This window comes from Alligator mississippiensis, chromosome 5 (genome assembly GCF_030867095.1).
Source record: "Alligator mississippiensis isolate rAllMis1 chromosome 5, rAllMis1, whole genome shotgun sequence".
Taxonomy (NCBI): Eukaryota; Metazoa; Chordata; order Crocodylia; family Alligatoridae; genus Alligator; species Alligator mississippiensis.
In genome coordinates, this window is record NC_081828.1 from 122,174,563 (window position 1) to 122,199,878 (window position 25,316).

The 25,316-nt window shown below is 44.6% G+C and overlaps 1 protein-coding gene across 6 annotated transcripts in view; it reads left to right on the plus strand.

Annotated features, from left to right (window-relative positions):
• The first annotated feature begins 1,358 nt into the window (after window positions 1-1,358).
• LOC102567249 (cytochrome c oxidase assembly factor 1 homolog) overlaps window positions 1,359-25,316 on the plus strand; it is a 68,216-nt gene continuing 44,258 nt past the window's right edge. For 2 of the 6 annotated variants that reach the window (XM_059728645.1, XM_059728646.1), the window contains exons 1-2: window positions 1,550-1,660; window positions 5,772-5,881. The gene's annotated coding sequence lies outside the window, so the exon portion shown is untranslated. The other 4 variants (XM_059728642.1, XM_059728643.1, XM_059728644.1 and 1 more) reach the window with 4 other exon arrangements.

Below are 25,316 nucleotides of genomic sequence, written 5' to 3' on the forward strand. Positions count from 1 at the left end.
TCCATAATTACAGTACTGAGAATAAATTTGGTCTAAAATATGAATAAGCAAAGAGTGGAGATATATAGGGCTTGATCCTGCAAAGCTTCATATCTGTATGCTTTAGCTTCACTGCTGTAGGTTTTTTCACCCAGTGTATAATTAAAATGTAGAATGTATTGCCACAAGCTGCTGTGGAAGCTGACTGTTTAACCAAATTCAAAAAGGGATTGGACAAATTCTTGGAGAAAAGATACATCAACAGCTATTGATCACAGAAGTTGGGAGTACAACCTGTGAATCAGAACTTTCTAGATTTTAAATGCTGGAGGCTGCAAGTAGGAAAGGAACAGTGGAAAAACCCCATGTCATACCCCGTTCACACTCCATTTCAGCATCTGTTCTGCCATTGTGTGACACAGGATACTGGGCAAGCTGGACCTATGATGGCCTGCCCCAGTAAGCAGCAATTCTTACACTCTTAAGAAGTTCCATGGGCCACTCACGGTTGAAGGTTAGGAGTCTGTACAAATGTTCACGTTGAACTCAAACCTTGACTGGAAACTCACAATTAAGGGAAGGAAACCGACCAAGTGAATAAGGGGAAGACAGTAAATGCGATACATTTTTTTTTACTTTTGTAAGGCTTTTAACACAGATGCCCTTGATATTCTCATAAGCAAATGGTTTACATGAAATGACTGCCACGAGGAAACAGAACTGCCTAACGGTCTTAAAAGAATAGAGAAGTGGGAGGTCATCTAGTCCAACCCGCTATGGCAGGATCATCCCTTTCCAAATCATCCTATACAAATAAGACAAGTCAGCCCCGACAACACAGACCTAAAGCCCTAACCTGCCACAGGTAAAACCAGGGAACTATAACAGCCAATGCCCTCCCTTTATAAAGTGTTGTCAATATCAGCTCAAGGGGTCCCAAGTGGAAGACCATGACCCTGGCTACAGAAGAAGGCAAAAACCCCACAGTCTATACCAATCTGACCACGGGGTAAATTTCCTTCCTGACCCCAAATATGGTGACTGGTCTGATCCTGAGCAGAGGGGCAGGATCCTCCAGCCAGGAGCCTCTGGCTTTGCTCCAGCAGGAGCACTGGCACACCCCAGTTGAAGTCCCCAGCCTCAGCCATAGCCAGCACGCACTGCCTCTGAGGACACAGGGGCTGCTCCCAGGCTGGGCCACCCCTAGGACTGAGTACAGGTGCCAGGAGGGGCAAATGGGGCATTTCCACACAGCCCAGCACCCTTGTTCCCAGGGAGAGGGAAAGCCTGCAGCCCACCCAACCGAGACACTGTAATGGACACAGGGCAGGGCGGGGCGGGGGGAGACTAAGTTTGTCTGTGCAGCAGCCGAGCGCTACTAATAAAGCTCTTGTTGCCAGCGGTGCGTTCCAAGATGGCGGCGCCCATGGAGGAGGCGTGACGTGCTGCCGTGAGTCCCCGCGCGGCCCAGGCTGCGGGGTCCGGCCAGGCCGCTGGCTTGGGGCGGGATCGGGTTGTCGCTGGGGCGCTTGCACCGAGGGGGGGGGGACTCGGCTCCCTTAGCCCGGAGCTCTTAAGGGGAACCGTACTTAGAGAGGCGGGCAAGCCGGGCTTCGGGCAGGGGAAGCAGCTGGAGCAGTACATCAGCCAGGTCCAGCCTGTTCGGTCTGGAGGCAGCCAGGTGGGGCACAGAGGCTTGGCAGCCTGCCATGTTTTGTCCTAATCCTCGTCCCAGCCCTGTGTATTTCGTGTCAGCCTTCATCTCCCTTAGCTCTCCTGTGTTCAGTTTTGGGGCCCCTGCTACAACAATTGTCCTACAGAAAAGATGTGGACAAACTGGAGAGAGTCCAGTAGAGGGTAACAAAAATGGTAAGGGGGCTGGAGCCCAGATGTGGCTCATGAGGAAAGACTGAGGGAACTGGGCTTATTTAGTCTAGAGAAGAAGAGACTGAGGGGGGACTTAATAGCAGCCTTTAACTACCTGAAGGGGAGTTTGAAAGAGGATGGAGCTAAACTGTTCTCAGTTCTGGCAGACAACAGAATGAGGAGCAATAGTTTCCAGTTACATCAAGGAAAATTGAGGTTAGATATTAGAAAAAAGTCTCATTAGAAGGGTAGTAAAACACTGGAACAGGTGACCCAGGGAAGTTGTCGATTCCCCATCCTTGGAGGTTTTTAAGACCTGGGTAGATATAGCTTGGGCTGGGATGATCTAGTTGGAAATGGTCCTGCTTTGAGCAGGGGTTGGACTGCATGACCCCTGAGGCCCCTTCTAGGCCCGATTTTCAATGATTCCTTTCTCTGATTGCTCTGATTTCTTGCTCTGCTAATGTAAAGGTGTGATGGGATCTGATGCAGGATCCCCACGAATGCACTGTCAGCTATGCCACACAAATGTGGCTGGCCTGTTTGGTGTGCATTGGAATCATGGGCCATTGCCTGCTGAATCAAGCTGAAAGCTACTAAGACCACACTGCTGATCATTTGGGACAACCAAAAGACAAAACAGGGAGGAGGAGTGAAGGTCATAGGTTCAAAAGGAGTGTACCAAGGCAGGGGATGGGAGAAGGGACACAAAGCAGAGTGCATGGGAGTGCCCACTGGCCCTTGAATGAATCCATGAGCCCAGTTAAACTCTGGAGGTGTGACTAGATCAGGGACTGGAAAACGGCCCTGCAGTCCTCCTAGCCAGGGCCTCCTTTCTGGTCAGGTATATTGCTAGCTTGGTTAGGGCCAGGAGGAGGTAGGCCAGGAGGTCTTAGGACTTCTTGGGGTCATGGATGGGGAGTGCATAAACAAAAAAAATGCAGGGAGAAGTGCAACCAGAATCTCAACAGGAGGTTCTGGAGGAGGTGATGAAAGGGGCTGCAGCCTGGTGCACTCCAGGTAGGTGTGCACCAGGGTCTCCTTCTGCTCATAGAATGGGCAGGTGTCAGGGGAGTCCATAAACTGCTCCAGATACACCCCTGTGGTGACAGCTCTATCCCGTGCATGGCAGGAAGCATAGTGATGAGATTAAGCATCAGATCCCATTGCACCATAGTGCCAGTGCAGGGGAAGCCCAATCTTGCAGTAGCAAGCTTGGCAACCTGTGGTCCCCCAGCTAGGAGCCCTGATCAGAGCACACCATGTTCTCTCTTGACTAGGAGCTGGTCCAGGCAGCTGATGTGGGCTCCCAGCCATAGGATCACATAGTGTGCTCATTGGGCACTCCCAGCCTCTTGAGCACACAGGATTCTTGAAAGGCTCCATTGTGCTCCAGAGGCTGGAGGCAGTAGCCACATATTCAGTTGAAGATGTGATAGAAACCAGCAAAAGAGTTATTACACAAAATGTGTAAATAAGCATGTGGCCAGGTCACTACATAAGACATGATTAACATCTTAAATGTAACATTTGTCAAGGGGCCTAAATAATAGAGAGGCCGTGCACTTTTCAAAAAGTGGTGTGGTCTTTCGTATTTAAGTTCAACAGGTCTCCAACATCCTGGAAACTCTAGTAATGTTAATTAAAATGACCTACAATTATATTTTAAGAGAAGCTTGTTGGGACAAAGTGATGATAATAGGCAAAGAAAGATGCGCATAGTGCAAAACAGCATCTTAGAAGTGGTCATCCTTGTTGAAGCTTGTAACTTCACTCGTGTAGTTAAAGCTCGGACTAAATTAGTGTTGCTGTGGAACAGGTAGTGAGAGCAAGTTTAGAATGTGACTGCTTATTTGTACTGTAAACCTTTTGATACTATTATCCTTTGTTTCTGGAATGCATCACATTTTTAGAATAGCTTCAGCTGTAGGTAGAAGACAGGGTTTTTTTGGGGGGGGCGGGGGTTAACAGCAATACAATATACAGTAAAATCTGTGTTAGCTGTCATTGTAGTAACCGGCATTTCTATTAACTGAAATTTCTGGTCAGCTGGCTGGGGGGAGATTGCACACAGCAGCTGCTGCCACCCCTCCCCCCCCCAACCACACACACTCTGCATCTGGCTGAAAACCCCTGCCCGAGGTAACTGGGATTTTTATACAACCAGCAAGCCGCATTTCCCACTCATGCCGGTTAACACAGCTTTTACTGTAATAGCATATTCAATGAAATGTTATATTATCCTACAAAATAAGTCTCTCACCCAGGCACTCCCCTGCTGGCACTACTCCAAGTCTGCAGTCACCACCTGTGACCCTATTGACCCCAATTAAGCCATAGGAGTTTTTAATCATGATCTCCAGCTTCCCCCAAAACCACCACCATGCTTCCCATGTGTCATTTTTTCCTCATTTGTTTTCCTGTATTAGCCTCTGGTCTCTTGGCTTTCACCTACCTGTTACTCTGACCATAGACTTGTAGCAGACTTGTAGCCTAGGCCCACTTGCTTTGACCCAGCTTCTTGGTCTTAGCCTCTTGTCAGCCTAAGCCTTGTGTGAGAGATCTCTAGACTTTGGTCTGTGGCTGACAGTTCCTTAGACACTGTAGCAATATAATTGGTTCCTACTGCAGTTGTAATTGCTGGTAGAATCAAGGTGCTCTCTAAAAGAGAAATATAAATCCTCATGTGGAGGACAGGGAAGAGAAGCCTTTTTCTTCAGGATATTTTGTTCTCTTTTGTACAGACATTAAGTTGTAAACTTGCTTTTTAAAACTATTTTCTTTGACCTGCAGGGGGAGACTGTTCCTGTGTTCCTGCAGGTACACTTAAATCTCCCAGTTAAAAAGATGACGTGCAGGCCTCAGTAAAACTTTTAGCATTCAAAGGAGGGGGGGAAGGAAACACTAGCCTTTGTGTGACCATCATAAAACAGATATGAAAAATTGTAGCTCAGATAGGCTTTTGTGGTTGAAACCTTATGTATAGTGAAAATATAGTATTCTGGGGAATAGGCACAGAGATCAACTTCTGAATATAGGCTGTAGTCAACTAGATTGTGCACAGGTGAAAATTTAGTTGATTTTTGTATAGGCAAATCCCAGAGACAAATGCAAGATTACAAACGTCTTTTTAAACATCAGGATTTGAACATCATCCTCCAGATTTAAGTTAACTCCCAGTCCCCCAGCATCCCAGGATACTTTGCACCTCCCCCGCAACCCCCTCTCCCCTCACAGGATGAGCAGGCTAGCCTTGGCCCAAGCTTTCTGTTCTAGCTGAGCAGGGAGGCATGCTCTAGAGCCCCCTGGCTTCTATCCTGGGCCGCTGCAGGCATGCGGCTGCATTTCTGGAATCAAAAGTGAGTGTCTGTTCACTTGCTTATCAGTTTCAGTCTACGAATCTTAGACTAACCTGCAAAGATTGAATAGATTCAGCTTTGGGCTTTTTGACTCTGTACTTACCCACAGCATTACCAAGTGCTAATGGGCTATATTTTAGTAATTGGTAGTGGGCCTGAATCTCCTTTCTTTTAATGGTTCTATATTGTATTCATACTAAAATCTGTGGCCAAATTCCTAGGTGCTTAATAAGCAGGGGCAACTGTTACAGAAGGTACATGTAAAACTGAAGTAAGATAAGATCCTGTTCTTTGCATGAAATTCAGACTTGTGATTTCTAAGCAAGAAACAAATTTTTACTTTCTGCTCCCAGTTGACTTAGGCCAACAGGGTGATTTAGTCGGAAACTAGATCTTGCTCCTTCCACTGGAAGTGCAGTGTAAGTTATAAGTGGCACCTATTGTAGATGAAAGAGTGATGATAGGGCAAGTCTGAGGAGCAGTGTTCTGTTGGATGTGTACCATATTTTTACCCCATATAACCCACCCTAAATATAAGACACCCTGTTTTTATTGGTTTCTTTAAAGGTACAACCAAGAAGAACAGATTTTATCTTGGCTAACTGAGTAGCAGCAGCAGCTAGGAGCCTGTTCCCAGCCCCATGCATTGGATGAGACCCACAGATTGATTCAGCAAGGTAAGTCTAGGGCTGTGCAAAGGGTTTAATCCAGCATGGCAATTAATGCTGCGATCACTGTACCCTCCATACCCCCTGCCAGATTTCTAGACCCTTTCATATAATGCACACCCTAATTTTCTCTGCATATTTTTGGGGGAAAGTGCACATTATTTGCAAAAAAACATAGTATTTTATGTGTTCTTGCTTAAAGGTTAATAGTGGGGATTTTCTTTACCAGTAAGTCTGCCAGGATGAAATTCATGTGCCAGTACAACACATTAGATTGATGCAGCTAAAGGTGTTCAGTTACTTCTAATACTTCCCCAATAAAAAGGGAGAAAGAAGAAAGTTTGATCTCTGTCACAGTTGGAGCTCCTGTCTGAAAGAATTGTTGCTTAGAAGGGGAGAGAGAGACCAAAGCTATTTATATTAGGGGCTTAATCTTTTCAAAACATGCAGAGCAGGTTACCTTAGAGCAGGGGCAGGCAATTATTTCAGGCAGAGGGCTGCTTACCCAGTTTTGGCAAGCTGTTGAGGGCTGCATGGGTAGCCCCACCCCCTAGTCACCATCTTGGGACCAATGTCTCAGGGCCAGCACTGGTGGGGCCCAGAGCGGGGTGCAGGCTGGCAGGGACCTATGGAGCCAGGTTGGGCTGCACCAGCAAGGAGAGGGAGGAGCTGGCCTGGCTCCATAGAGCCCCTGCTGGCCAGGACCCTGTACTCCTGCCACCCTGCTCTGGGCCCCGCTGGCACTGGCCCCAGGACACTGGTGTGGGCCCCGTGCACCCGCTCACTCCCAGTGCCCCCCAGCCCCACGGTACAGGCAGGGGGCAGCGTGCAGCCCCGACCCCCGTGCTCACCGGCAGGGAATGAGCTGGTGCTGAGTACAGGGAAAACTGGCCCCCTCCCCCACCCTGCGGCAGGCGCTCCCTGCTGCAGCTGCTGACAGCCCACATGGGGCTGTCTTGAGCAGGCACAGGCAGCCCCAGGCAGGCTGCGAGCAGCTGCCGCGCAGGGCGCTGGCCACGAGGTGGGGGAGGCTTTTCCCCCATACTCAGCACCAGCTTGTAACCTGCCCCCACCACCAGCCTGGGCCCCGCACTTGCCCATCAGGCCCCCCTGCTTCCTGTGCCGGGTAGTGTTTGCCACTGCCACCTCTGGGCTGCCCAGCGCGCGAGCTCCGAGTGGGCAGCAGCAGCCAACATTGCCCAGCGCAGTGAGCAGGGTGGGTGGCGGGGCGCAGCTGCTGCCACCATGCGCAGCCCCAATGGGCGACCCCAGAGCCAGCATGGGGCCCAGGCTGGCAGTGGGGGCGGGTTACAAGCTGGTGCAGAGTGCGGGGAAGTGGCCCCACGCCATGGCCAGCACCCCGTGGCCAGCACCCCGTGCTGCAGCTGCTCACCGCCCACTTGGGGCTGCTTGTTCCTGCTCCGGGCAGCCCTTCATGGGCTGCAAGTGGCTGCAGCAGGGAGCGCCAGCCGCAGGGTGGGAGTGGGGGGTCCGCTTTTCCATGGGCTCCTTCCCTGCCTGGGGTCCCCACCCCCCCACCTGAGGTTCTGGCACAGTGCACTCACATGGTCCCAGGCCAGAAGCCCCTTTGGGGGGGAGGGGGCTGCAGGCAGGCCCTGCTGTTGCGGGAGCCCACTGTGTTTCCCTTGGGTCCTACTGGCCCTGGTTCCTGTCGCTTTTGACAGGAACCAAGGACAGATCAATATTAATTTTCTAAATTTTTTAGGGGCCTCACAGGCCAGATAGAATGGCCTTGTGGGCCATATTTTGCCCACCCCTGTCTTAGAGACAGGATACCACTTTAAGATGCCTGCATTGTGGCATTTCCTATGTTGTATGTGGAACACCTGCTCAGGTGTAGCTTGCAATGACCCTTACTCCCAAGGGTGCAGACAGACGTAACACTTGCACTGTTCCAAGAATGTCACTGATTGGAAACCAATCTACAATAGTCCTGGAGGGGTGGCCATGCATATGCTACTAAGGGTTAAGTAGAACCATCACGTTTTAGGCATTGATGTGCTACCACGGGGAGAGAGACATGCCCCCCAGGAGACCACTGCCCAAATGCAGATTCCTGCTACCCCTTTTCATTAACACTGAATTCAATGAAGACCCAGTCATGCACCTTACTGACATATGTGGTGGTACCATGACTGGGAGTGTGTGTGGAGGAGGGATGGGGCGACCTAGAACCCTGCTTTGTAACTCCCAGGCATGGGGCATTTCAGAGGTGCCAGAGCTTTTGCAGCTTTTAAAGATCACTTTCTCTCAAGATGAACATAAATATACTTAAATTTCTGGAAGTTGACCAGGGTGGGGTACATCCCAGGCTGATTTTGGGGGGTTGGGGGAAGGCTCCTGGGGGCTGCCTGAGGACTGTCACCAATGGAGAAGTTGACCAAGTGCAGAGACCAGCCTTCAGAAACCCCAGCCCCCGGGCACACACAAGCAGGGGTCCAGGCACCTCTCCCCCGCCCTCCCTCAATCTACCTGGCCACCTCCCACCTTAAATAAGCATGGAATGCCTGGAACCCTGATCAGTTGCCAGCAATGGGGAAAAAATAGGCCAGCTCTTTAAAAGCTGAGGAGAGCTGCTCCTAGCCAGGGACACTTTAGCCAAGTGCAGACAATAGAGGTTGAGGCAGCAGAGTTCTGGCTGCATACCAGAGCCACCAGATTCTGTGCTGGAGTTGGGGGGGGTTGCCTCATGCCTGGATGGCCAGCCAGATGCGAGTGTTTACATGCTTGGTGTCTGCACATAACACAACTGATTCACAGAGAACCAGTTCCAAATAATACTTGATTATCCAGATTATATTTTTGAAACTGTTCAGGTGGTTTAAGCCATTCTAAACTGGGGTGTACTTCTGGACACTTGAAGTTTACATTGCCTGTAAAACAGTCTAAGTGTTATGTCTGTTCACAACTTAAAATTCCCCATTTTAGAGTAAGTACCCACGAAGCCTTGATTTTGAAACACAAGCATGTATTCCAGGTTTTGCTGAAGTGAGAGTCAATTGTCTGGGGCTAAGCTAGTTTCCTTCCTCTAGTGAGGGACTCATAATTTCCATATAAAACTGATAAAAAGATTCTTAGGTGTATCCTTCCTAGAATTCATTTTGCCTATGTTGCACTAAATACAGGAAGCAGGGGTTATTTCTCATGACAAGTCTACAGTGATTTCAATCCTGCTAAGGTTTTTGCCATTGATTTAAATGAAAATGGGTTCAATTCCTAAAATAATTTAACCCAGTGTCACACTCCATTTATAAAGGCATGTGGTACCAAAGGAGTATTTTGATGGGCAAGCATTTGATTCCTATTTCTAGCCCCAGCTTGGAGAGACACTTTCCTGAACCTAAATTGTAAGCAAGAAACTACAGCAGAGTAGCATGTGGAATACCACATGCTGCTGCAAAAAACCGTGAACAAAGGTATCTCTGGGATGTAATTTAGCCTCAGAAAAGTTGATGGAAGTCTTGCCATTGATCTTGCTGAGCCAAACTTCCACTAGAGACTCTCAGAATTACTCTTTTGCAGAAGATCTTCTACACTGCAGGGTAAATTCCACTGAACAGTCAGGTTCTAGCTTTAAAAAAAAAATCTTTTCCTTCAAGAAAAGTGGGAGGAAACATAGACACCTTCCTCTCCTTTCTCCCACCAATTTTTAAAATTTTGAAAATGAATAAAGATCTCTTCAGCACCATGCTTGGGTAACAGCATTAGCATTGATTTTATTTTTTTAAATACTAGATTACTTATATGCTCATATAACGACATCTTCCATCAGAATTTTAGCCCTTTACAAATATTAATTATGCATCTTGTCCCTGTAACTCATTTAGAAGTTCAAGAAGGTATTCCTATTTCTATAAATACCAGTGCGGGGAAAGTATGTCACATTGTTTTCAATGGCATTGTACCAGGAATTAGTATGGCCCTTCATCTCTGTGCAAGTCAGAGTCTGGTAGCCACTTGTTTCAGAGGCATACAGCATAATACACTTTTGGATTGCAGGCACCTGATCTTTTTGACTTTGCTGACTGAAACCTGCTTAGTCCTACATGAAGTGTCATCTCTTTCTGTGTTGAGGTATGGGCCTGCTCCAAAGCCCACCATAGTCAATGGAAAAACCCCACTATTATTTCAGTAGGTTTGGAAAGTTAGCAGGAAGATTTGCTCCATTACGAGATGATTTTGTTGAACCACAAGGAAAACAAAACACAGCCACATCACATTGGATTGCACACTGTAAATTAAGTATGTAAATCAAAGTAATGTTAACTTGAAACTTAGAAAATTGGCAAAGGAAAACTGGAAAACTTAGGGAACAAGCCAGTGCTAACAGAGAGACGGAATAGATATAGAACAGCTGTTTTCTTTTTCTAGTGTATTTTAAGAGTACTGTTTAAGAATACAGTTTCTTGGAGAACAGCTGGCCAATAGTGACACCATTTGTTTCCCTGAATTTCATACATTTTCCAGGTAATGTGTCAAGGAAGTGTCATTTTATGATAACACCTGAAGATCCCAGCCAGGGTTGAAGGTCTGTTGTGCTGGGTGCTGCACAAACAGTGCAGCCAGAATCCTTGCTCTAAGGAGGTTACAATGCAGCTAGACAAAGGATAGAAGAAAGAGTTTGGTCCATCACAGGGGGAAGCAAAGCAGTGAGATTCATATGACGTGACTGGAGTGAGTCACCTGAAGCCTGTGTAAGGACAGACCTTCTAACTTAAGTGCCTGAAGTTCCAGTGCTTTAAAATGCAAGACCATTATCTTTTAAATAGACCTTAAAGGAATAAAGCGTAGAAGGGGGGGCAGAACAGAGGGTGGCACAGCAAAATGCCATAAAAACCTGAGTCTGAGGAAGGTCTTTTTATAGCATATTTCCCTGAAGAGGGCAGCAGGCACCCTGCATTCATTTTTTTCTCTCTAACACTGAAGCAATGCAAGGAAATCTAGGCAGGGACAGTCTCATTTACTAAATTAGGGCATGCTGTCTGTCAGTATGGCTGTTAAGAGGCTTATTAAAAGGGCACAGTAGCTGACAAGTGAATCTTTAATCCCCTGAAAATCTCTTTAAATTAATGATCAGTTTAAAACAGTTCACATAAAAACTTTTACTCGTCACTTTGATGTGTGCTTTGAGACCAGGAATTGCACATCATTTTGTAGGGATGAGTGCAAGGCTTTTATTGCCATTTTCAGCATGAACTTTAACTGCTGGTTAAAGAAAAAAAATCCCTCCACAAATGCCCATGCATTCATTAACTGTGATACCAACAGAAAGTGACGTTCTCGTTCCAAGGATTATATGCGACATAATCCACTGCTGGACGAAAAGATGGCATTAAGTATCTGCAAATGCATTTAAAGAGTGAGGAGTTAAGACAGGTAGCACAATTGGAACTTGTCCTAGTAGACATATCAGTAAAGGGTTAAAAATCTCAAGCATTACTTTCAGAGAGGGTTTTTAGTTTTGTGTTCTTTTGTTTTATTTTTTGGTTTTATTTACCTCTGAGGTACAAGGCCACTCTGCATATGAGCTTCTTACATTAAAATGGCTAAACACACAAGCTTAGTTTCCCTTTTCACACGGTGGTGTGATTGTTTAAAATATCAGATTGCAGGACTCTTCAGTGAAACGGAAGATAAATCACGAAGGGTATGTTTGTTCTTGGTTTGTTCCCACCTGATGTTGCTGAAGAAATGAAGCATGATACTTGGTTTCTGCCAGCCAGCAAACTGAGGTGTAGCATGGGAGTGGATGCTGTGTGCAGCATGCAGTGCCCACCCCAACTGGACAGCACAGCACGTGAGGTCTGTTTCAGGATCTGCACCTCATGCAGCTTCCCCCACCCTCGCCTCAGCTGGCTTGGGGCTGGGCCAGGAGGAATGTCTGCTCCAGCTAAGCCTGGACCCATGGTGCATATGGTGTCTGCAGGCACTGCAAGCAGTATGGGTCCCCAACTGGCTGGCGAGGGCGCTGTGTGCAGCGTGTATTCCAGATACCAGAATAACTTGCCGCACGCCAAAGCATGCGTAGCACAGGTGTTGCCTGGGGACCAATAGCAGAATTACAAGGTGCGCTGCCGCTACTTGTCCCTGGGGAACCAAATGTCCATGCTCGAGTGGATGTGGCCCTAGTGCTCGAATGCACCAATTTGAAAGATCCCTCTAATGCTGGTAGCCTCTGTGTGTTTCATATTACAGAAAAATTCAGGAAAGGCAGAGCTGAAGAGGTAGTTCTGCCATAAAGAAAATGGCAAAAATTGCCCTTCAAAGAACAAAACATTTGTCCTTGTGCTTATGATTTTTTTTTTTTTAAACAAGGATGACTTACCTTTCATATCTATTTTTAACCTTTCCTACTTAATAAATACATATATAAACCATGGAGCAGGCTGGGGGGCTACCTCTAAAATGTTGGATCACTGAATTCTAATGACTTGTGGTTTTGCACAGAGCACATTGCTATTTGTTTTGGGGTTTTTTGCTTTGGAAACTGGGGCTGAGGCCACAGCCACAAACCCACATAACTGCCTGCCATCACAACTCCTGCCAAACTCCAAGGGCTGATTTGCAAAGCAGCAATATACTGAGTGGAAGCGTCCCCAATTAAGAGAAGGGCAGACTTGGAAACTGACTCTGAAGTTCCCCACCCCATCTGAGGGGTGCCGTTTACAAGAGAACACACGTGGAATTTATTTGGATTTGAGATTCAGCATCAGGGAAAGGATGTGGGGAGGTGTTTCACAGTTGAACAGACAATTAATTTTAATATCTAAAACCACATGTCACAGCACCACCCAGCAGGATTTAATTCAGAGTGTGGATCAGATCCTGAAAAGAATCATGTCTTGATAACAACTCTTTAAAATAGGAATTTACTAATAAATGCATTCTTTTGCATCTAGCCCAGGGGATTTCCAAAGTAATGGATCAGGGGTGTGCTTTGAACAGTAGCCTCCATATGAATACTGCATACCGGTTTTATTGGGCAAACATTGGGTAAATATTTGGCAATTTCATAATAGCCACTTAACAGAAGTGCCATTAAAAAGGAGAAAAAACCTAGAATGATTCTATCTAAAAGAAAAAGAAAACCACTATCTAAATTTGATTGATTAGACAAAGTTGTTTTTTTTTAATTTTTCTGGGTCCTGGGTCCTGGACAAACTATTTGTTCCTGGTAATAAGACTCCAGGGTGAAAAGGCTTACATAACAAAGCCATATAAACTTAAAAACTATTGCACAGAATGCTTAAAACCCTTTCTAAGCCTCATGCAAAAGTAGAGCTGGCTCTACCATTGATAATGATATTGTAATTTTCAAGAGGCAGACAAGGTTCCTTGGGTGAATTTGATATCTTTTATTAGACCAACCCAAATGGTTGGAGAATAGTTATTAAGCAAGCTTTCGGGTTCAAAAACCCTTCGTCAGGCTAAGGAAACTTCAGCAGTTGGTGTGTGCTCTTCCTGGATGGAAGCAACTGCTGCAGCGTCCTTAGCCTGACGAAGGGTTTTTGAACCCGAAAGCTTGCTTAATAACTATTCTCCAACCATTTGGGTTGGTCTAATAAAAGATATCAAATTCACCCAAGGAACCTTGTCTGCCTATGTCCTTAGACCAACACGGCTACAACCTAAACCCCTGTAATTTTCAAAGCACTGTGGAGACATTGTATCAAATCTCAAGACATCGCTACAACACAGTGTTATTCCTATTTCATATACTGAAAGGAGTTTAGAATCTAGACATCCCAGCTTGTGAATTTTGAGCAGTAAGTGATGCTTCCTGTGAGGAAGACATGGTAAAGTCTCTAAAATACAGTACTCTTGGTCTTTCTGTGCCATGTTACCTTGGTTATCTGGCATCATAAGTAAGTATAACAAGAAGGAATGGAAGTGAAGAAGGAATTCTGGGTTCTGAATGATGAAATGTGTAATTACAGCATTTGGGGTATAATGCAGAGTAAGACTGCCAAATAGACACTGTTTTATAACCAAGTCGTAGAGTTCATCTATCACGTCATCTGTAAAGCAGTGGAAGGGAAGGCTTGTTTCAGGAAGTATTGAATGTAACAGCTATGCATTAATTTGGGTAAATGTACAGTGTTTTATGTTTATCCTTTTTTGTGCATTGTGTAAAGCTACCAGTGTTTTCCAATCTTGTATATTGCTATAAAAATAAGTGGGGGGGGAAAAAGCACAGTTCATTATCAGAACATGTTAGGTCAGCTAAGTTAGGAGTATGTTGTTCTCCGTCCCAGCATGTGTATAATTCCTCACTGTTAATGATGGAAGGTTAAAGCTAAGTAGAACATGCACCTTCAAAAACTGCGCATCATCTGTATGAATTGCATCTTGGTTTTAAAATGAATATCTGAGCTTAATGCTTGTGAAATCTAGGCTCGCTTGCACTTTTGTGTTTGTGTGCCCATAATTAAGAATTTGTTCCTCTTTAATGGCTATGTAAATAGAACCCTAGAACTGGAGACACTAGGGCTGCCCTGTGCTGCTGCTTTCAAGGGTCTATAGCCAGTAGTATGAAACAGATTTACTGCTGCAGCTATAGCTTGTATTTGGTATCAGATGGAAAAATGTTATCCTTTATTGCTTCCTTTCAACAATACTGAAAAGTTTGGAGCAACTGACTTACTTGGACAAAACAGTAAGTTTTACTGTGCCCTTGTCATGTCCTCTTCAGAACAAAATGATTCATGCTAATGTCTGGAATTTGTATGGCAAGTTTTCTGTGATGGCAAAGCAGGCAAAATGCTGGTTAAACCAATTCACCTGGCCATGTTTACACAACTGAGAATTTGCCCCCCAATTTACATGTTCTTGTGTACAAAATGTCTTGCATCAACAAACAAAAAAAAACAAAACAAAAACCTCATGCCTTTCCATTGAAGGTGTGGCAGTAAACTATGGACTGCCCAATGCCTACATTAAAATGAAGTCATTCCTGGGCCAGTATACCATCATCCTACATCAAATGATGTCAAAACATGCTGAGAATTTTCCAACAGTGTTTTTTGCTGGAAATGCCCATTCATCCAAATAGACCCTTTTCTTATTTAGTTATTTTTTAAAATCCGCTGGTAAACATTTGCAGAAGGTTAGGAGTTGCCAGCATCTCGTTTGATACTTTTGAGAGAGCTCTGGTTTTCGGATTCATAATGGACTTGTTTACAAATAAATAAATAAACGAGCGAGTGAGCAAATGAATCTCTATTAACAAAACAGATGACCTTGATAGGCTTAGATGGACCAAAACTAAATATTTTCCAGTTTTCCAAAATGTGTGATTGTTGTTCCCGTTAAGGACAGGAATATTATTAAGTCTGACTTTTCTGGGACAGAACTGTTCTTACTAGGCTTAAGCTGCTGTGAGCTAAGGAAGATTCTTATTTCTTGTAGTAGGGATCAAGCTTTTATAGCAGGAAGGTCTATCCATGTTGTGATTATTTAGTGCAATACTGTGATGAGCAGGAGAGTAACAGTTATGCAGGCATAGGGAGCCTATGGATTTGTTCATATATTTGCCACACAGGTAAGTTTGATTGGACTCATGCTGGGTAAATTTATGGCCTTATTGAAACCAATAGGGGTTTTGCCATTGACTTCCATGGGCCCAGGTTTTCACAGTAGTAGCATCCCAGGAGCTCAGAGAATGAGAAGCAAAAATTTAGAATTGAAAACAACAGTAATCAGCTTCATGTACATATTTTGCAAGAGAGGTTCAAGCTTCAATAGCATCACTGGCCCTTCATTGCCTCCATAAAACTCCTATTAGAGTTGGGGCACTTTTTTTTAGTTCTGTTTTATTTACGTCAGGGATATCTGGGTGGCCAAGTAAATGCATCTGGACCCCAGGTTCTCTATGCCTTTATTGTAAGTTATAGTCTGGAGAGTGTGCTTACCATAGTGATTTTTGCTGTGGAAATGCTAGTTTTTATAGTGCATGCATTTTGTTTTTCTTACCAGAGGAGGCCACTACATTTAAGCATAACATTTCTCAGCCTCTCTCTCTCTCCCCCCTCTCCCCCCCCCACTCCACTCCCCTTTTTATAGGCTGTGAATTAGTGTTGGATATTCAGGAAAAGCTCTCCAGACAGATTAGGGACATGGACAGATTTTGAACAGAGCCTTAATGCATGGGCACGAAAGGACAAGTGTACTGATGGGAATACTAATACCCATGCTCTACCTTTGAGTCAAAGTACCTTAAAGAGCTGCTTTCATACGCAGAGAGACTTTGAAGTAAATATCCTAAACAGAACAAAGAATTTTTTAAAAGTGCAGGGGGGAGAGAACAATATTTATATGGCAGTAGTAGTCTAAGGGGGTAGTGGTACATTTCTGACTCATTATTATGAGTAGAACAGTATCAGATATAGCGGTGCTGCAGATGAGCATAAATATTCATCCCTTTTTCAGGGCTTAGAATCCCAGCTATTGTGACCCATTTAAGATGGCAATCTTCCTCAGCTTTCACATACAGTTATATAAACACTGCTTGAAGGGAAGTATAGGAATTAATGGCTTTCACTTCAGCAAGTTGTTGTCAGTTACTATAAATTTAAGTTATAGTTTGAATATACTGTACTTGCATCTTAATGATTTTTCAAGAACACTGTTTAGTAGAGGAAACCTTGTTTATCGGACAGAAAAGCAATAACATTACATGTATGAAGTTCAGTGTTGGTAAATGCACTGGGTACATGTAGGAAAGAGTAACCCAAGATGCATATATACAATTATGGATTCTTACAGAATTTCTCCTTTTTAGGAAAGATGTTCTTAGAACTATTGCAGATTGTTCCACAAAACATCAGCCCCCTGTTCAGCAGTAGTTGAAGGGGTAAACAGTATATTGGGCTTAATTAAGGAACTACAAACAAAGCAGAAAATTTCATTGTTGTGCTGTATAAACACATGAGATTCCCACATCTTGAACTTTGTGTGCAGTGCTGGTTCCTCCCACCCCTCTCTCAAAAAGAATGTAGTGGAACTAGAAAAGGTAGAGAGAAAGGCAACAAGGATGATCAGGGTTATGGAGAGGCTGAATAGGTCAGATCCAGATCTTCTACTGTAGAGAAAAAGACCTGTGAGCTTGAGTGACTGGTGCAGAGGGGCACCTGCAGAAGCTACCTACCGACAGCATCAGTGTTGGCCATCAAGGGTGGCACCAGCCTCATGGGGGAGGGGGTGGCACATGCATCCCTGTGTACCCCCTACCAGTCGCCTATGCCTCTGAGGGGAGGTGAGGTAGAGGATTATGGAGTAAAACCTATAATCTGAAAACTGTGGAGTTCAATATTGGATAGTTCAAAGTATCAAATACTTCAAAGCTGTCACTCCCAGCCAAAAAAGTTTTTTATATGCTTTACAATATGAATAATTCAAAATACTGTTACTTGGAAATCTGTTTTCTGGTCCTTTGGCCAAGGTAAACCTCATTAAATAGATGAGGTGTCATTAAACTGCTGCAGCATGTGCTCAATCCTGGAAATCAACTACAAAGTTGATTGAATGCAGCCTGCACTGATCAGGCTCATAAAACAGTGGGCACAAGGCCAAGGCCCATAGTGGGCAAACATGCTGGTAGGAACCTGCCATAAGTCTGAGTTAGTGCAGCACTCCCCTTTCTCCCTCCCCCCCTAAAGACATAGTAGCCACTGTGTTCAGTCCCTGTCAGCACCAGCTGTTTTTCAAGTCATAGTGAACCACCACAATCAAATACATTTCAGCTTCCTCTCCACTCCCAGAGCCGAGTTGCACCTTAGTTCCCCCTTTCCAATCATTCCTGTTTCTTCACCAGCTTTAAATATCTGGCAGACATTGCCAAACATTGATTTGGTGAGGCTGTCGCCCCCTCTCTCAGTCTGTTGCATGCAAGTGGTATGGCCCTACCCTCCATGAGGTAGAGCCAGGCCAGGTGGCCCTATGCCTCATCTGTATATATATTTTTGGAGGATCCCAGGACTTCTGACAAGAACACCTAGTTCCAGTCACAAGTGGGGGCTAATTAACATGTGGATCCTTTGATTGGGGAAGTATCTGGAGTACACACACATACTGAGCAGTGCTGGCCTGTGGAATCACCATGGCTTAAAATGCTGTCAACTCTGCTGGGGTCCAACTCAAACTATATGGTAAGATTTTGAGCCTTTTGGCTTTAAACTGAGAGTGGGCAAAATATAGCCCGTGGGTTGGATGTAGCCCAAGTGATTATATCTGGCCCATGATGGGTCCCTCAGCCCAGGCACAGGGGGCAGCCCTGCCAGGTGTGGATGTGCCGCCTGGTATGGAGCAGTCTGTCCCATCCCCGCACACAGAAACTATAGTCCATGGGGCCAAATGATGCAGCGGCCAGACTTGGCTTCCCAGCAAACCTCGCACTTCTGCTGCTGCCAGTGTTTCTGCTGCTGCTACCAACCCCAGCCCTGCTGCCCAGGCATCTAGCCTGTCTGCCCTGCATCCATCGCCAGAGGTGTCAGACAGAGTGGGCTGGCAGGGTCTCCATGGAGACTGGCCTGGGACCCCTGTGGGCAGGGTGTGGGGAGCAGCACCTGGGAGTGGGACAGGTGCGTGGGGCCGAGATCATGGGGTGGTGACAGCAAGAGCTGGGACTTAGGGCAGAACCACGATCTATTCCCTGCATGTCCCTGCAATGGGCACTGGGATTAAAATAACCATTAGGGGGTGTAATCTAGGCATTGACTTCCTAGGTCTCTGAATGCTGGAAGCTGGGGCAGGTGATGTAGGAGATGAGTCAGTCTGGATAGATCCTGCATAAAATATGGGTTTTCCCCTTAACCACAGTGACCTCTCGGTCGCTCTGAGGAATGGGATGTTGGGCTAGATAGACCTCTGCTCTGACCCAGTAGGGCACCAATATGTTTTTATATAGGTCCAGAGCCTCAGCTACTATGACCTGGCACAGCTTTTGGGTTGGTCCATGAAAATTTATGTCTTCAGTAATCAGGATTCTGAACTGAGTTGCATAATCATAACCCATAGTAATACCACACTCAAAATGCTATTGTTACAGTTGCTACTTAACATTAAAGTGCATGGTTGGAGGGGAGGGATGAGCAGAGAATGGAAACTAAATAAATTTTCCAGTTGCCTTGTACTTTATCCAGTTGCTGAAACGTACATGTGCAACTCATTACGTTGTCTATTCACAAACATTTTAACTCTGACCTCCTCTTTGTGCCCTACCTCCCCTATTAACTAGGAATGTTAAATCCCACTTGCTCTTCATCACATTTCCATCCCAGGTCTCACAAACCACTACTTGCCTGACATGCAGGGCCTGTGGATTATGAGCCAGTGACTCCATTGCTTTGCCTTTCTGATTGCTGTTATACTCTATATTGTTTTATAGTAGTACCTTCAGGTTGAAACCAAGGTCAGGCCTGATGTATTATGTGCATAAGTGGTACTGCCTCCCTGGCAGGAGTTTACAGGCTTAAGAAGTCTTACTCCACTTCTCCCTTGCTTCTCACAGTAGTCAATATGTTACTGCTCGTTCTTCACATCCAGTCCCAAAGCACCATCATTTCCCAACTACAGTTTCATTTTGAGGCAAGGAGGCCAGCCTAGCTTGAGTAACCAACCATTCAACATGACCTTCTCCCATCTGCAAAGCTTTTTTTGTCCTTCAGCTTCTCTTTTGTTAACCTACAAGCTTCAGCCTGCTTGCTCACCGTGTCCTCTATGCTCCTGCTTCTCTCCGAGCACCTCAAACCTTGGTTTGAACTGCTGCTTCCAATTTTGCTTCTTCAACTCTTCTTTGGATCTTAAGATCCTGTCCATATGACTGGAACATGTTCCTTCTGCAGACCAATTCTAGGGGCTTATTCAATACAATCCTCCCATTCGCTACTTATAAAACAAAAGATTGTTTCTATTTCATATGTGTAACAAAGCCCCTAAGTAGATATGTAAATACATTTCATAGGCTATATACATTTGTAGTACAGAGAACATTTGGATGTCTTAAGCATGACATGTTTTGCCAAGCCTGTTTTTCAGGGAAGTGTCTGTTACGGCAACGCAAGAGTTTGTGTTCTGGATTTAGTTTTCAAGGGAACAAATCCTCTGAAAAAATGCTATTCTGCTGGGAGTGACAAATACTGCTTACAGCCTGCTTGCATATATATATAGAGAGACTGTAAATTTACCTGCCAGCAAAACCAACCAGACCCCAAATAAAATACTTCTTATTTTAAGTGCTAAGCATTCTGTGATCTCTCCAAAGATACTCCTACTGATTTAATTACTTTAAGAATTCTCCATCTCTTGCCTATTGTTTTGGCTACCTTAGAGGTTGGAGAGAAGGGGGAAGGCCAAAGATACGCAGTTGTTTTTAACTGGTTCTTTTAATAGAAGGCAAGATTCATTGTCAACTGTTTTCAGTTGATTTTATTATTGTATGGTGAAACTGCTATTCTACATCTGTTTGAATGTATATTGATTTAGTAGGCAGACATGGTTCCTTGGGTGAATCTGATATCTTTTATTAGACCAATTGGTCAGATTCACCCAAAGAACCTTGTCTGCCTAGGTCCTTAGGTCAACACAGCTATAACCTACACCCCTGTATTGATTTAATAGACAGATAGTTACAAACAGTGGCATTGGACACTCATTTTGATTAGCATGGTGCTTTTTTTTTTTTTTTTAATACTAAAGAAAAAACAAACCCCCATAAGAATCGACTCATGTGAATACTATTTTTAAAAATTGCCCACCAGGTGGCACCAAAGTTCTGGAACTCCAATACATTTCTGGTTTCCCCACAAACCTAGTGATTTCCTAACTGCAGTAGTTCAGATGGCCTTTTTCTGTAAACATTCCCCGTGCATGTGTGTGGACACAGTTTCTGCATTCCCCCTTTAATTCTGGATACAGGATCTTTGTTCCTCAATTGAGGTTCTAACCATCTGACCGAGCTGAATTTACTAGGTAGATAGTGACCAAAAAGCCATAGTGCAGCACAACTACTGCAAAAGTTGCCCATCCAACATGAAGTGTTATATAGAATTGTGTTTCCCAAGAGGAGTGAAGAACAATCATCTTCAGAGCAGTACAAGTGGTCTGTGGTCCAAAATTCTGCTTTCCTTACATGCACTTGCCTTCCATTGATGGCATTTTGAGTTTTACCTATGGCAAGAAAGCAAGATGCGCGACTGGGGAAGAACACGGCAGATTCATTGGGGGAATTTTTGCCTTTGGAGATGTCTTCTCAAAAACAGAATAGTGAAAGAAAAAATAGCTATTCCAAAATCTTTTCTTTATGTATTTTTAAATAATCCCTCTCTGGATCATCTCACCATTGAACGGGATTTGCCCTTTCTTTGTTTTTTCTGTTAACTTGTAACCTTTTACAATAATGTAACTGAATCACTGTTAAGCAAGTGGCATGGCTGTAGAAGCTGTGCCAGGGAACTACTGATGAGAAACAAAAATGGAAGCCATCGAGCAGTCAGTTGGAGACTGGCCACTGAACAAAGTAATTTGAGTTTACAGGGGGAGAGGCTGGGGGTCAGACCTGATGATCTGTTTAGGTCCCTTCTGACCCTAAGCACGATGAAACACTTTTGCAAAATACAAGAAGGTGAGTTCTCCAAATCCTACACACTCCCTCTAAATAGCTCTCATTAACTCTGTAGTATTCACTTAAAAATTGATTAACTAATATTTCTGTTCTTAACTATCATGGTAGTTGCCAACAGGAGAGCATAATGGCAGCTGTGTTTCTGTGAAGCAGTAATGATACTCAGGGTCCAGGTAGACTAGAGGCACATCTCAGCCATGATGCAAAGTAATGGAGTTAAAATGGGTGACTGGCTGAGTGGGTTTTGTTAAGCCTCTACAGATTGAAGAATAGCACTAGCTCCTATGGGGTGTGCCTTGCAAGCATTGCAAGCAGTGCAGTCACCACCTGTGTTGGCTGTTTAAATGTGGTGTTTGTAACAGGTATGATACATAAAAGCAGGTAAGAAAATTAATGGCTTTGCTAATTTGCCCTTCTTAGCTGTTCTCTTATAAATACTGAATTCTTCAGGCCTGATTGGCTTGACTGTTTAAGACACTTGTGTGTCATCCTGGATGCTGACAGACGTGGAAGGGGAGAGAGAAAGAAAAAACAGCGTTTTACTGGAAGAGGAATCCTATCAGTTTGGCCCGACTCCCCAGTGTCTGTATAGCTCACGTGCTTCAGCAGGGCTTTTTGGCACTTATCTAATAGCTGATCCAGTCAGCTATTAAATAGAGCCAAAAAGCCCTGCTGAAGCGCGTGAGCTATACAGACACTGGGTGAGCCGGGTGAAACTGAATCAATTTTTTGGGTCATGCACTGCACTTGGCACGGTGGACACACTGAGCTCAAAGTAAAGGGCTGTTTGTTTGGGGTCCCCCCCCCACATCTGTAAGCAGCCTCTGATGCCTGCCTCAAGAGTAGCTAGTGCCATTTTATGTAGGGAAAACTAAGGCAAAAAAAGGCTTAGGGTTACATCGAGGCAAGAATGTGGCCACCATAGCACAGAGCATTGCATTGCCTGGCTTAGAGATGTCTGGCCCTTGTAGCAGAATCCACAGCTCTGAGTTAGATGCCTAGACTCCAAACAATATATGGGGAGAGAGGCACCTCAAAAAGATTCACAGCAGGGAGCACACTTCACAGGGGACTGGTCCCTTGGAGCATGGGAGGAAGGCACACACCCCTTCTCCACTTGGGGTTCACAGCTCTAAACTCCTTCTTGCAAGTAGGTGCTTATGCCCTTTCTTTCAAAAACCAGAGCAGGGAACAGTCATTTTTTTCAATGCCTCTGATAGGAACAGCCTTAGGAGCAGGGTCTGGAAACCATGTTTCCCTGCTGATTGCCCCAACAATTAGGATGGAGAGTCATGATTGCACTTATGGGCATTTTTATAGATTTATAGATTTAGGGGCTGGAGGGAGTGTTGTAGATGATCGGGTCCAGTCCCCCTGCACTAGGCAGGAAAAGATAACTCAGGTCAAGTGACCCAGTGAAGTGACTGTCCAGTCTCCTTTTGAAGGTTTCCAGGTCCAGTATATCTTTGATTTTAGTTTATTCAAAGACAAAAAGCTTAGGTAGGAAGGGGTTGAGGATGCCCCCCAACACTTCCTGGAGCTTGGTGGCTGGGCCACTCTAGGGAGGTGGGAGAAGACTGTTTGAATCCCTTCGGGCAGGGGGAGGAACTGAACTTCCCCCCCTTATTTGCATTTTTTCCTGATCTAGCCAATATATGAAGAGCAGAACAGAGGAATTGGAGGGGCAACGTGAGAGCCACCATGAACCCATTCTCCCTCTGAAGGTGATGGCCCTTCTATCCCATCTCTTATTCTGAATAGAACTGCATGCCTACAGAGCTTTCCCCAACTTTACAGCAGCAAGGCTCAAGGAACAGGGAGAAAGGTGCCACCACCTAACAATGTATTTGTTTTTTGTTTTGTGAAGGTGCCACCAGCATAGCAACACTGAGTCATAGCAGTAGGTTTTCATATGTTGATGCAACATTGTTAAACAACCAGTTGCCCTCCTGCTAATATGTTAGAGTGCAGATTCTCAACTAGGGTGCCATGAGATGGTTTTAAGGGTAGCACACAAAATTAGCACTGTTAGATCTGCAAGGACCTACAGGTGATTCACAAGATAAACCCAGAGATTTCAAATAGAAATCCAGAGTGTCAAAAACATTCCAACCTATTGGTGTCTTTCTGAGTTCTTTGCAACAGAAGACTTGCCCTATTATTCTTCCACTCAAGAAACAAATGAAAGCTAAAGAGCTGGCATATTCCACAGGGTGCCTTAAATCTAAGAAGGTCGAAAACCACTGTATTAGTGATAAAGGAGATGAGCTAGAGAGCTGCAATTCTTTTGTAATGCAAAAGAGATTAACCTCAGAGGGCTGAGGTTCCCTTCACTCAACAGTTCTCAACAGGACAGATCTTCTAAATATCATAGTTCTCCTTGGCCTCTCTCTCTCCATTTATGCTCAAGTCATGGCACTACTACATTTCTTTTTAAAAAAAACGGTGAAAAGTGGTCATTTAACTTTCAAATCTCCCCAACTACTTGTAGAAAGAGAAAGCAAAAAAGCCATGGTAAGTTTTGAACTTTTCATCCAGAAATAAATACATCTGAAGAGCAAAGCTATTACACCTTGCATTCCTGTTAGTCATTTATACTAACCTGTGATTAAAAGTTCACATCTCAGCATGTCTTCTCATCTCTTTCAGATATTACATTATCCATCTCTTAGGCTCTGGCCTCAGGCAGTGGATTTTTAAAGCAATCATGTCTCGATAATTAACTCTTAACCCATGAATGTTGTAACTTTAACACCCTGTGTGGGTAAGCAAATGCCCAACAAGTAATATATTCTTTAGAATACAAGTAAATACAAAGGTTTTACTTGGAAGCTGCAGTTTTTAGATGCTGTATTCTGAGTGCTCCGAGCTGTATGCATCTCATGTTATTTCTTGTGTACTTGGGAGCACTGGGGTATTTCCCCTTGCATCTTTTCTTCTTTTTTGTTAAATGACAGTTGCATAGCAAATCTGTTAGTTGTCCATGCTAATGAAACACCACTTTAAACTTGTAATGGCTCAATAGGAAACATTCATTCATATCTGTGTGGACATTTGGCCATAAGCCTGGAATATCAAAAATAGCTGAAGAATGTTCACATCATTGCAAAAAGTCTGAACAAAAAAAGGGGAAAGAGTAAGAATGGGAAGAGATGAAGACATGAGACAAGCAGGAGACTTTCTTTTACTTTCTGTCATTGTGTTGCTCTACTCTTTGGCCTCTTCCCAAAGATGGCACATGCTCTTCCTCCCCAGTATTTTGTCCAGTGACTCATTTAGTACAATTAGCTCTTCTGGTTGAGGTATAGAAGGAATGAAGGGAAGGAAGGAACTGTGAGTTAGGCACTCTGGCAGCAAAAACTTATTGCCAGTGATAGAAATAATAGGAATGTAAAAGGTTCAAAGTACTTTCCTCCTTCCCCCCAAATTGAATGTGCAGTGGGAGGAAGAGCAAAGCCGAAAGCATTCGTGTTATGCCGTTTCCCTTTATTTGGACGGGGAAGGAGATAGATCATCTTACGATAGAGTCAAGGCACACACCAATATAGAGGGATTCAAAGGATCTAGAGCAGGGCTGTCAAACTCATTTTGTGCATTGGGCTAGATCCAGATAGGGAATCCTTTGGTGGGATGGATCCAGCCTGGGGCACAAGGAAGCAGCAGGGGTAGTCTTTGATATTCTTTTTCTGATCAAACAAGTGAAGTAGAAGCTACTGCACACCCTGAATAAAGTCATCTTTGAAATTCCTCAGGGAGTGTGGAAAACAGGGCCTCCCTGCAATTCTTGCCTTCCTCAAACTTCAA